We start from the raw sequence: 10,000 nt of genomic DNA on the forward strand, positions 1-10,000 counted from the left end.
TCTAGTGAAAGCTACATAGTAAGTGCAGTAAATTGTACATTTCTGAAATGATAATTTGAACTAGGTTTCCACTTTTATAACATTCAGCTAATAACCAATTACAGAATATGCTTTCCTCTTATAAATACTAAAAATTTTATTTCCTTGTTCCTTGAAAAGGTGATAGAATTAATATTAAGCAGTCATTTAAAAACACATACTATCAAAACTAATGTTAAATTAAGGAAATTCCTTGCATTAGACATTTAAATTTAATGACAATTTAAGGGGGAAAAACAAACACTTTTTTATCATGTTATTCATTAGAGAATTATTTCATTTTGCATGGAGTTGTAAGTATTGCCAATTAGACTTCTTGCATTAAAAGACACTCTAGTTGGGATGTTCTCTGAATTACACTATTCACCATATTCTTACTAACGAAAAGTTTAGTTGACAGAATACATTATACAAGAGTTCAAGATTTATACCTACGATCCTTTATTCATTCACACATAGAATATGTACTTTATTATGTTAATCAAAATGCTACGTAAGTCTATTTTTTCTGAGTAATGTCTCACAATTCAATTTTGCTTCAATAGAATACTGCAAGCAATTACATCTGCTTCATCCATAGAAACTCATCACTCTGTCTCTTCCTTTCCCTCTTTCTTTATCTTTTTAAATGCTGTATTGACTTATGGTATGGGAGCTGTTAAAATCATGCAGACTTACAAAGATCTTAATTTACAAATGCAAACTGAAGCAGAAAACTTCTGACTTTTTAAATCTTTGATATTTAAGTTGCATTTTCATATGTATAGAAACAATTCAGTAACACCATTTTAAGTAATCCTTTAGTTCAACTTTTGTCTTTCTAGTCTAAACATTTTTTTTTTATTTCTCCAAAGTTTATCTGGACTTTTTCAATATGATGTATGTCAAGGAATCAGCCTAAGTGATAAAAGCAGGAAGGGAAAGTCTGCATCACTGAGTATTTATATTGGCAAGAGCTGACAATTTTATAAAAGAAAAACAAACACCGAGGCTGTTCATTTCTGAAATGAAATCAGCTTCACTTCATTTCTCTCAGGAAAACATCATCACATGAAATGATATAAATCAGTATTGATATCAGTAAGCTTCCAACTAGAAGAGACAAATGCACTCTCAGCACAGTAATTCAATGGCTCCGAGTCAAGTTTACTGTTGTCTCATTTCTACTAATCATTGTAAAAATTCCCTGTGAAATAATTATCCCTAAAACAATCAAGACAGTATATCTCTATAAAGGAGAGGATCGATTTAACAACAAACTCTAGATTTATCTGTATTGATTAGAGGGCATTCAGTGTAATTTTAGTGAATTATGTTTGGCTTTCATTTCCCAGTAGAAATTTTTCTTGTGATGATCAAAAGGTAAATTACAAACTACTACATGGTCTTTTGTGTGCCACCTACATAACATCCAACTATTACTTTTCAAAGAAACATCAATGTAAGAAAGGAAAAAATACTGGGGATTTTTTATACATGATATCTTACTATAAAAATCATATGACTGAGTTTATAGCACTTACCTAAGAGCCTGATGTCATCTTCTCAATTCATTAATACAGAAATCAGGACTGCACTAAAGAGTCTGTGCTAAAGGAACAAATCCAAGATCATCTTATGAGAATAGAATTAGAAAGATTAAGAAAGTAATATGATTTTTCTTCTTAAATAGGAGTAATTTCAAAGGAGCTGTTAACACTTTCATGTCTGAAACTTCCTTACTGGCACAAGGGAGAACTAAAGGAATCAGACAGATTCAAAGACAATTTAATGTAGCTGTAAGTCTGACACCACTGCTGATACAATTTAATTGAGAGCTAATTAGAACTAAGAAGGCTAGTTATTTTGTCAACTGCACATGTGTTAGTTCCAGTCATTTTTAATCCAATGTAACAAAGATAAAGAGTCCAACTTACTTTGTTTAGTTAATAACGTTAGGCCAGAAGGATCACCTAGTCATTTCATGTTACCCAATACATTGCTAATATAAACAATGTCTAATTACAGTGACTACATACTCCCATGAAATGACCAATTAGAACATTTGCTGATTCTACATGTTCACTGTTAAAGACATTTCCACAGGCTTTCTGTGGGCTGTATTCATAAATTCTACCCCAGCTGGTAGGAAGCATAAGAGCACAACGTGAGAGGAAAAAGTTTTTAAGTGGCACAAAGGACATTTAAATTCCAAGACACTGTTTCCATGCAAAAATACATCAAATTAAAATGCACTTTTTAGTATTCTCTACGAGTATGTAATATTGCACATTTATATGCTCTTCCTGCTGAATCAAGCAGATCATATGGTGTATTCAAGACTCATGATAAAGAAGGCATGTTGTAACATTTTAATATTTAGACAAACAAATTTAGAGTGACTTGAATTCTCTTACAAAGCTGATTTATTGACTGTAATCTGTAGTTGGTGCGAATGATACCAGAGTAGTGTCTTATTTATTTTTGCTACTTTACTGATGAGTCAATCAGTTCCCTGAAAATATTAGTCCAGCATGTACCAATGTTTTGTAAAGTGGCAAAATCTGACAATGATATTCACAGCATGTGTTAAAGTCAAATTAAAATCAAGATGGAAAGATACAACAAATGAGAACAAACTCTTCCTTGTCTAAATAAAAATTGCTGACACTGTAAAAATTGTTTTTCTTAATGATTGAATTATTATCCCTTAAGTAACCATGCTGAAAAAATTGCTAGTTATGTTAAAGTAAATAACAGTACATCAGTATGTGCATTATTAAATCTAATTAACACGAAGAATTAGAAATACTGGAAACAATGAGACACAGTTATCTAGACAATTTAAATAAAAGAAAATAATTTGCAAGGATTGTAATCAATGCATATATCACAACCAAATAAAAATTGGATAGTGCAAAAGTATCTGGAAGTATTAATGTTACTAATTGCTCTGTCGGTGGTGTCTAAAGTGCCTGGCTGTCACACATGTCAGTGCAAAGACTCAATCCTTCTCTCACTTCAGTGAGTCCAAATGTTGCCACTCAGGTCACTGTGATAGTGTCAGGTGCTTTTGCTATTCTTCTTAAGCAAAACCCTAAACAATATTAATCTACTTACATGAAAGTTTTTCTTTTGACTAAAAGGCAGTGTGATAGTCTGTTTGATCACTAGAATTATTTGAGAAAATTAAAATGTGGCTCAAAACCCACATTTTGTAAATAATTACAATTTGCTAAATGCTGAAAAAAAGTTAACAAATGTTCTCTTAAATTAATTGGTATATGCTGAGTGTGTGTTACATTGTCTTGTCCAGGATATTTAAAAATTAAATATATAATAAACTTTGTCTTATTGTAATTAGATTAATTTTAAAAAGTAATTAAAATACTCTTTCTAGAAGAAAAGAAAGTGCTAGAAATTAGTTAACTATCCAGAAAAGAATCAAACCTTTTATATGAAAAACAATTCTTTGAGCTGAAGTGCAATAAATCAATAAGATGGTTATTTTTCAATAGGTAATAATTGTCTTCATATAAAGCGAAAATATTGTTTGGGATGATTAATATACAATGCCACATTATGCATTTGGGAGTGTCAATGTATAATTCTTAGTTCTAATGTTATTATGTAATTGAGAGAACATGTTCATTTGCCCTAATAACTACTAAGATGCACTTAATAAAATGAAATGTAATAATACTTGTAATTTAATCTATTCATGGAAGTAATTTTAAAAGTCTAGCATTCTCCTTAATGTGGATAACATTCATAATTTATAAAGTGTTGTGATGCAGAATTGACAATGCCATTGTTTTTTACACTTTGAGATGAATCTGCAGGCTTCATTATCTGCATACCAACCTCAGGATTATGAAGGGCAAACAAAAGATAATTAACACCAGAAACAGGCAAATGCAGGAGATACTGAGTGAGGTTTTTCATTTAATGTAGAACCTTTGAAAACTGGGAAATGGAATAACAGTTAAAAATGGTTTTTTTCCTTTGCAGAAAACTATTCCAGTATGTTTCCTTTCCTACATTTTAAATATCATGTTTTTTTTCTATAAAACTATACTGGCATGTTCAGCCTTAGATACATTAAGTAAATGAATGTATTCAGAGAAGTATTTTTTCCAAAGTACTAAGTGTTCATCTTCTGTGGTGGTTTTTTTTTTTTTTTTTAATCTAGAGCAGTAGATGGGTAACTATGATACACATTTTCAAATTCTATAGTTTCACTTGGCCACAGCAAATCTGTAAATAAATCACTTAACTTCTCCTTGCCGTATTGCGCCATTCAGTAAGGAGGAAAATTTCTACTGCACAAATTTTATTTAATGAATAAGATGTATTTTTATGTTAATAGCTTGTAGGAAAAAGTATGTGACACTGCCTGTGGCATTTTTATATGTACTCACAGCAGAACAATAAAAGTTTACTAAATGCTGATATAGATCCGAAAGTGTATATTTCAATCAGTAACAATCACTGACGTTTCTTTTTAGTTTTTTGAACAAGAAGTCCTGACTATGATTCTCCATTGCACTCAAAAACACATGCCATAATTTCAGAAATTATCCAGTGAAAATCTTTTACAAAGAGAACCTTTTGAATGCAAGGCAATGAAGCATTTTATGGTTAGACTCTAATCTGTGAATGAACACACTTCCGCAAAAAGTCCAGGCAAAGTCATTTTAGAAATGGAGGGCAGTGACATTCAGAGTTTTACACAACTTACAGATGTTGATGACAGTCCACCTCTCCACCTGTTACCTACATAAGAAATTCCTATTACAGGAGAATGTGATTATGAACCTATGAGGTATCTATGAAAGATTCAGCCATGTTTGTTAAAATATCTTGATGTATAACCATACCTTCACTTTTTACAATTTGGAACTGGAAATGTCTTTTAACTACTCAAAAAATTACGTACAATCTGTAGGAGCTTGACTTCCACCCAACACAGTGGACTGAGAACACTCTACACAGGGATGAGGGTTACATGCTAAGATTCAAGCTGAAGGACAACTTGATGAACCTTGTTCTCTTCCAGAAGGCCTGATGCCAGTCACGTTTCCTCCATTATCAGGGTTGTCCTTTATTCCTACTGACCAAACCATTTTTCTCTTGGTCCTGGTTCAACCTGGACAGTGACAGGTGCCAGAAGACATGTGGGACAGGGAAGCCCATATGAGCACACTGCCCCCGCCAGAAACAGGGAGATGCTGAGGCCCAGTGCTCTCTTCACATCCTTGGTATATTTTTGACAGCCAGACAAGTATTTAGGTGCCTGAAATCCCACAGCAACTGTGTGGTTGATGATCAGTCCAATAGGAGTGAACAGCATGCCCTCGAGTTCAGCAGGGCATGGGGTACCCCAGGGTGTGCCAACCACAGCACACATAACTGTGTCGAAAGAAGAAGCCATCTCACTGGGCTCAGCCTCACCTCAAGTACTCTGCACAGTTTTGGACAACAAAATACATTATGATGTGTCCAAAGGAGGGCAACAAAATTGCCAAAGGGACTAGAGGGCATGACTTCTGAGGAGCAGATGGGAACATTTCGTTTATTCAGCTCGGAGAAGAGGAGGCTGCAGAGTGATCTAATCCTTGTCTACAACCTCCTCATGACAGGGAGCAGAGAGGGAGGTATTGATCTCTTCTTTCTGATGTCCAGTGATGGAACGGATTAAAGCTACATATGGGGAAATTTAGACTAGATATTATGAAAAAGTTCTTCAGTGAGGGGTATGTCAAACACTGGTAAAAGCTCTTGAAGAGCTTGGTCATGATCCCAAGCCTCCAGCTGGTGTTCAAGAAGAGTTTGAATGATGCTCAGCTTCATGGTTTATACTTTTTTATGCAGTTTAACTTTTAGGTTGCCATGTGTGGAGGTAGGATTTGGAGTTAAGTGATCCTCATGGGTGCCTCCCAACTCCGGATACTCTAGGAATTTAAGATTCTAACTACCAGGACTCTCAGGCACTGAGTTGTTATTCTTTGACTAGTTGTCATTCTAGTTTCTGAAAAATAGAGCTCCAAACTTTTCCCACACTGAGTAGGAAGCTTGAAAATTTCGGAAAAATGAAGAATCAAGATGCTAAAACTCCTAAGTGCTATGGGGATCTAAACAAAATTTTAATTAATAATCCTTTTTTAAGGACATTGGCTTCAGTTCTGCAAATATTTGTATAAAAGGTTTTTAACCTAAGGTCTTTAAAATTAAATGTACCATGGCTGGAAAAGAGAACATGTCAGTCCCTTTGAAATATTAGAGAATACCAGTTCCTTCACATAAATTTATTTATTTAAAAGCCCCCATCCTTGCATTGAATTTTTCTTCCATTTAAAGCCCTTTCCCTTGAAGGAAAGTAAGGTATATCCTCTACTATCTGGAGATTACTGTAAATACATTTTATGGAGTATGGTACCTTTTTTAATTACACATAAGAAAACACAATCAAAGTAGAGGCAGCTTGATTACCAGGTGACAGTAAAAAACACACAGTGCCAAATGGGGTAGTGGGCAGCTGTGGACTCTGTTACAATCACTGCTCCCCATGAACACACCTCTGCCTCCTGGAGCAGGAGAGGCGGCCTCGGTTTATAAAGTCCAGAGGACATACACACACAGAGTAGATAATGTAGAGTTTCTCCATTACAGAGATATTTCAGTAAAGTTTTGCTTTCATGCTTTGTCCTTCCAATATCTACTATGACTGCCAATAATAATAACAACAATAAAAGAATAGTAATAACAATAAAATAACAGTAATAACAATAATAGTGAAACCTGTTTGCTAATCCTCACATTTATTATGAGACTTTTGTCTCAAAAGTTTTCTCTGAACCTATCCTGCACAATTTTCCAAACATCTTTCAAGTATCTGTGGTGTTCACAATTTTATTTTAAGAGTTTACTCTAGATACGTTTTTCAGAAATCTGTAGTAAATGACAAGAGGTACTCAATGATTAGCAGCTGGAGTGAGCCAAATCAGCACAGACTCTTCCTATATAAATATAAAAATATAAATTTTTATATTTTACATTGTATTTAACATTATATCATTTTAGGTAGTTACATTTTCTACACATTTATTTTACCAGGATGAGTGTTTTGAAAGTGTATATGGCCCTTTCTGGAATGGTGCAGTAGTTACAAGGTGCAGCAATATCTGGTCCTCTGTGCAAAACTCCCACTTGTGTTAATGGGAATTTGTGATGAAGTGAGAACTACAGGTAATTATATAATAAAATGCAGATATGAAAGATGTGTTAACAGCAGAACAAAAACAAAATAGTTGTGTGCACATGTGCATATGACAAAGCTAAAACTTGTTTGTCAAAATTTGAAAAACTAACAGCTAAGTCTACTTTTGTTTTGCCTGATAACCTTTCTAAGAGAATACAGTACTACTTTTTCTGCCACTGAGACTCTGTCATTTAAGGTAACCTACCAGTCTGGTGAACTGCTTGAGCCATATATAAAGGCTCACGTGATATGATTTATGCAATAATTTAGAGTTGGTTACACTTATTTCTGAAAATACCCAGATACTGAAGCCTTAGAATACACATTCAGGAGGGACCTATATGTGTCTTACTGTGACAGCTCCAAATCTGTAATCCCTGCATGATTCCCTGATGAGGACTTCAGAGAGACAGAGCTTCATCAGAACTAAAGGAGCTTCCACAAACAGGGTGCCTGTGGAAAGAACTACTTTCAGCTGGTATATGAGGGATGATGAGCTCCTTTTAGGTCTATACATCTAGCAAATTTTTTAGAATTCTTGGAAAAAAAACAGAGAAGGTTTGAGAAGATTGGCAATAAATCCTTAAATTTAAAATAAACAACTTCAAGTGTATCAAAAGGACTAGGCGTATCACACAATGGACACAGGTGGATTTCTCTCCCTTGCTGCTATATTTATGAAAGCACATGCACCACAAAATGTGCAGCCACAGACTTATTGCCTGAGGATGAAATAATAATAGATGATAACTCTTCTAAAAAGAACTGCCTTTGTGCTATGTTTAAACTCAGTGGTCACCTTCTAGCCTTGAACCAACAAAGAACTTTCTATTTCAAGTTTTGCTGTATGTGGTAAGGAAGCACCAAATCTCAATATTTCCTCCTAAGGTTCTACTTCTGTTTACAGTGGTTAGAATTATGAATAGAGTGTCAAAGTCTTTCAGCACCTCAGAAGTTCAATCTAACACCTGCAGAATCCTGAAAATATGGAAATGATAGAAGGTTTTGTGACTTTGTGCCCCAAAGATGCTATGAGTGCTTTCTTGGCTGGATACTTGTTCAATGCTATGTTGTGGCTGCTTAAGAAACCCTTCAGATTCTCCTTTCTGTCTTTGCTTTCGAGATTCCTCCTAGAACACATCTGTAGTGTGGGTTCAGCTTCAATATTTGGTCCTTCTTGTGTTGCAATTAACAGCTGATGAGAATCAGAAAGGAAGAGGTACTTTTTCTTTGATTATCCTGGATGAGATTATGCTTCTGGTTCTTCAATGGTAGGACTTACTGCCTGAATAATTGCAACATGTGCCAGAGTCCCAAAACTGCCAACCTAATGGCCATAACTGCCAAATATATGCAGAAACTGCAGGAGCAAAGAAGTTGGTAGATAATCTGCCTGTGTGAGCAATTACAGTAGCAGTTGTTCATACACTTTGAATATAGTTTTATGTATGCAATTATGGAAATCAAAGCCTAAGCTTGTACTGACAAATGTAGATACTTCCCTAACTAAAGTAATGCCAGCTCTACACTCTACTTCCAAAGAGCTTTTAAACCTCTTTTGCTGCATTGATTCTTCTAGCTGTCCATGCACACTGTGTCTTACAGTATTATTCAATTGATCTACAGTTGCAGGGGCCAAAGTGGGTCTCCAGAGAGAGGGAGAATAATTGTCCACATTTATCAGTCATGTCAGATAAATGTCTACAACTCAGGGCGAACTCTTGTGAGTAGAACTGGAGAAAGGAGTAATCTGGAACTCTTTTGAGTATCTCATTGATGTGAGAATAGACTAAAGAAGCCCTTGTTTGGTGGTCCAATTGTTCAGTGAACACATACTGTCGAAGTTACTGAAGCATATCCATTAATCTGCATGCGACATGCTGAATAAAGGGATGAGAGATGCTTGATTCAAGCCACAAAATGATTTATTTGAGTTACAGCTGGGTTTTTTTTTTAATCAGCTGTGGATTGATAGAATGTATTTTGTGTCCAAAAATTCTCAATCAATACTTTTATGGAACTTTTTCTTTGTGTGCATTTAGGCTGAAATCTGAAAGTGAATTTCAAGTCTGAATAATGTAGCTACTAGTTCTGTACTGATTCTGTCAAATAAGGAAAACTTAACTTTTTATACAGACTCAAACCAAAGTTTGACCATGGAAAAATATGGTAAATATGGTTTGCTTGTGCTAGACATAAGGTCTAAATACCTTTGACTTAAAGAAGGTAATTCTGTCACTCATACTTGCGAGTTCTTTCAAAAAGAATGGAAAGCATTAACTCATCTCTCAAGAAAACTGAGGAATACCAGCTCCTATATGTGGATAAGTATTTAACTACGCTGTTACATACAATTTCATTGAAACACATCACATTACAATGTTTCCCCACAATTACACTTTGAGGCGGAAAAAGGCAAAAAAGACCTAAAGCTCATGATGTAACTTAGTTAAATAATTCTCAGTTTCTTTTAAAAACTTCTATCTCAGGTAGATAAGCAATGGTGGAAGTTATACTGCAAAACTTTGCTGTTTTAATTCTAGTGCCAGTGGCTCAAAGGTGATATGGAAGTTAGTGGCTTTAAAGACTCTGTCTGAGTATCTCATGTCTAAGTATTTATATCTAAATAAAATAACAAAACTGAGAATGAAGGTATCTACCAATGCTAAGAGAGGATTGAGGAGAACAAGTTCCTAATAGTTTGTTAAGAACACTGGTTTG

The 10,000-nt window shown here is 34.6% G+C and overlaps 1 long non-coding RNA gene across 1 annotated transcript in view; it reads right to left on the reverse strand.

Annotated features, from left to right (window-relative positions):
- LOC146443332 (uncharacterized) overlaps window positions 1–10,000 on the reverse strand; it is an 18,110-nt gene that overhangs the window by 3,949 nt on the left and 4,161 nt on the right. Inside the window, exon 3 of the long non-coding RNA XR_014846886.1 lies at window positions 1,563–1,629. This is a non-coding gene — a long non-coding RNA (uncharacterized LOC146443332). The remainder of the gene's footprint in view (window positions 1–1,562; window positions 1,630–10,000) is intronic.

This window comes from Lichenostomus cassidix, chromosome 1Aa, assembly GCF_008360975.1.
Source record: "Lichenostomus cassidix isolate B80296 chromosome 1Aa, HeHo_3.0, whole genome shotgun sequence".
In the NCBI taxonomy this organism is placed as follows: domain Eukaryota; kingdom Metazoa; phylum Chordata; class Aves; order Passeriformes; family Meliphagidae; genus Lichenostomus; species Lichenostomus cassidix.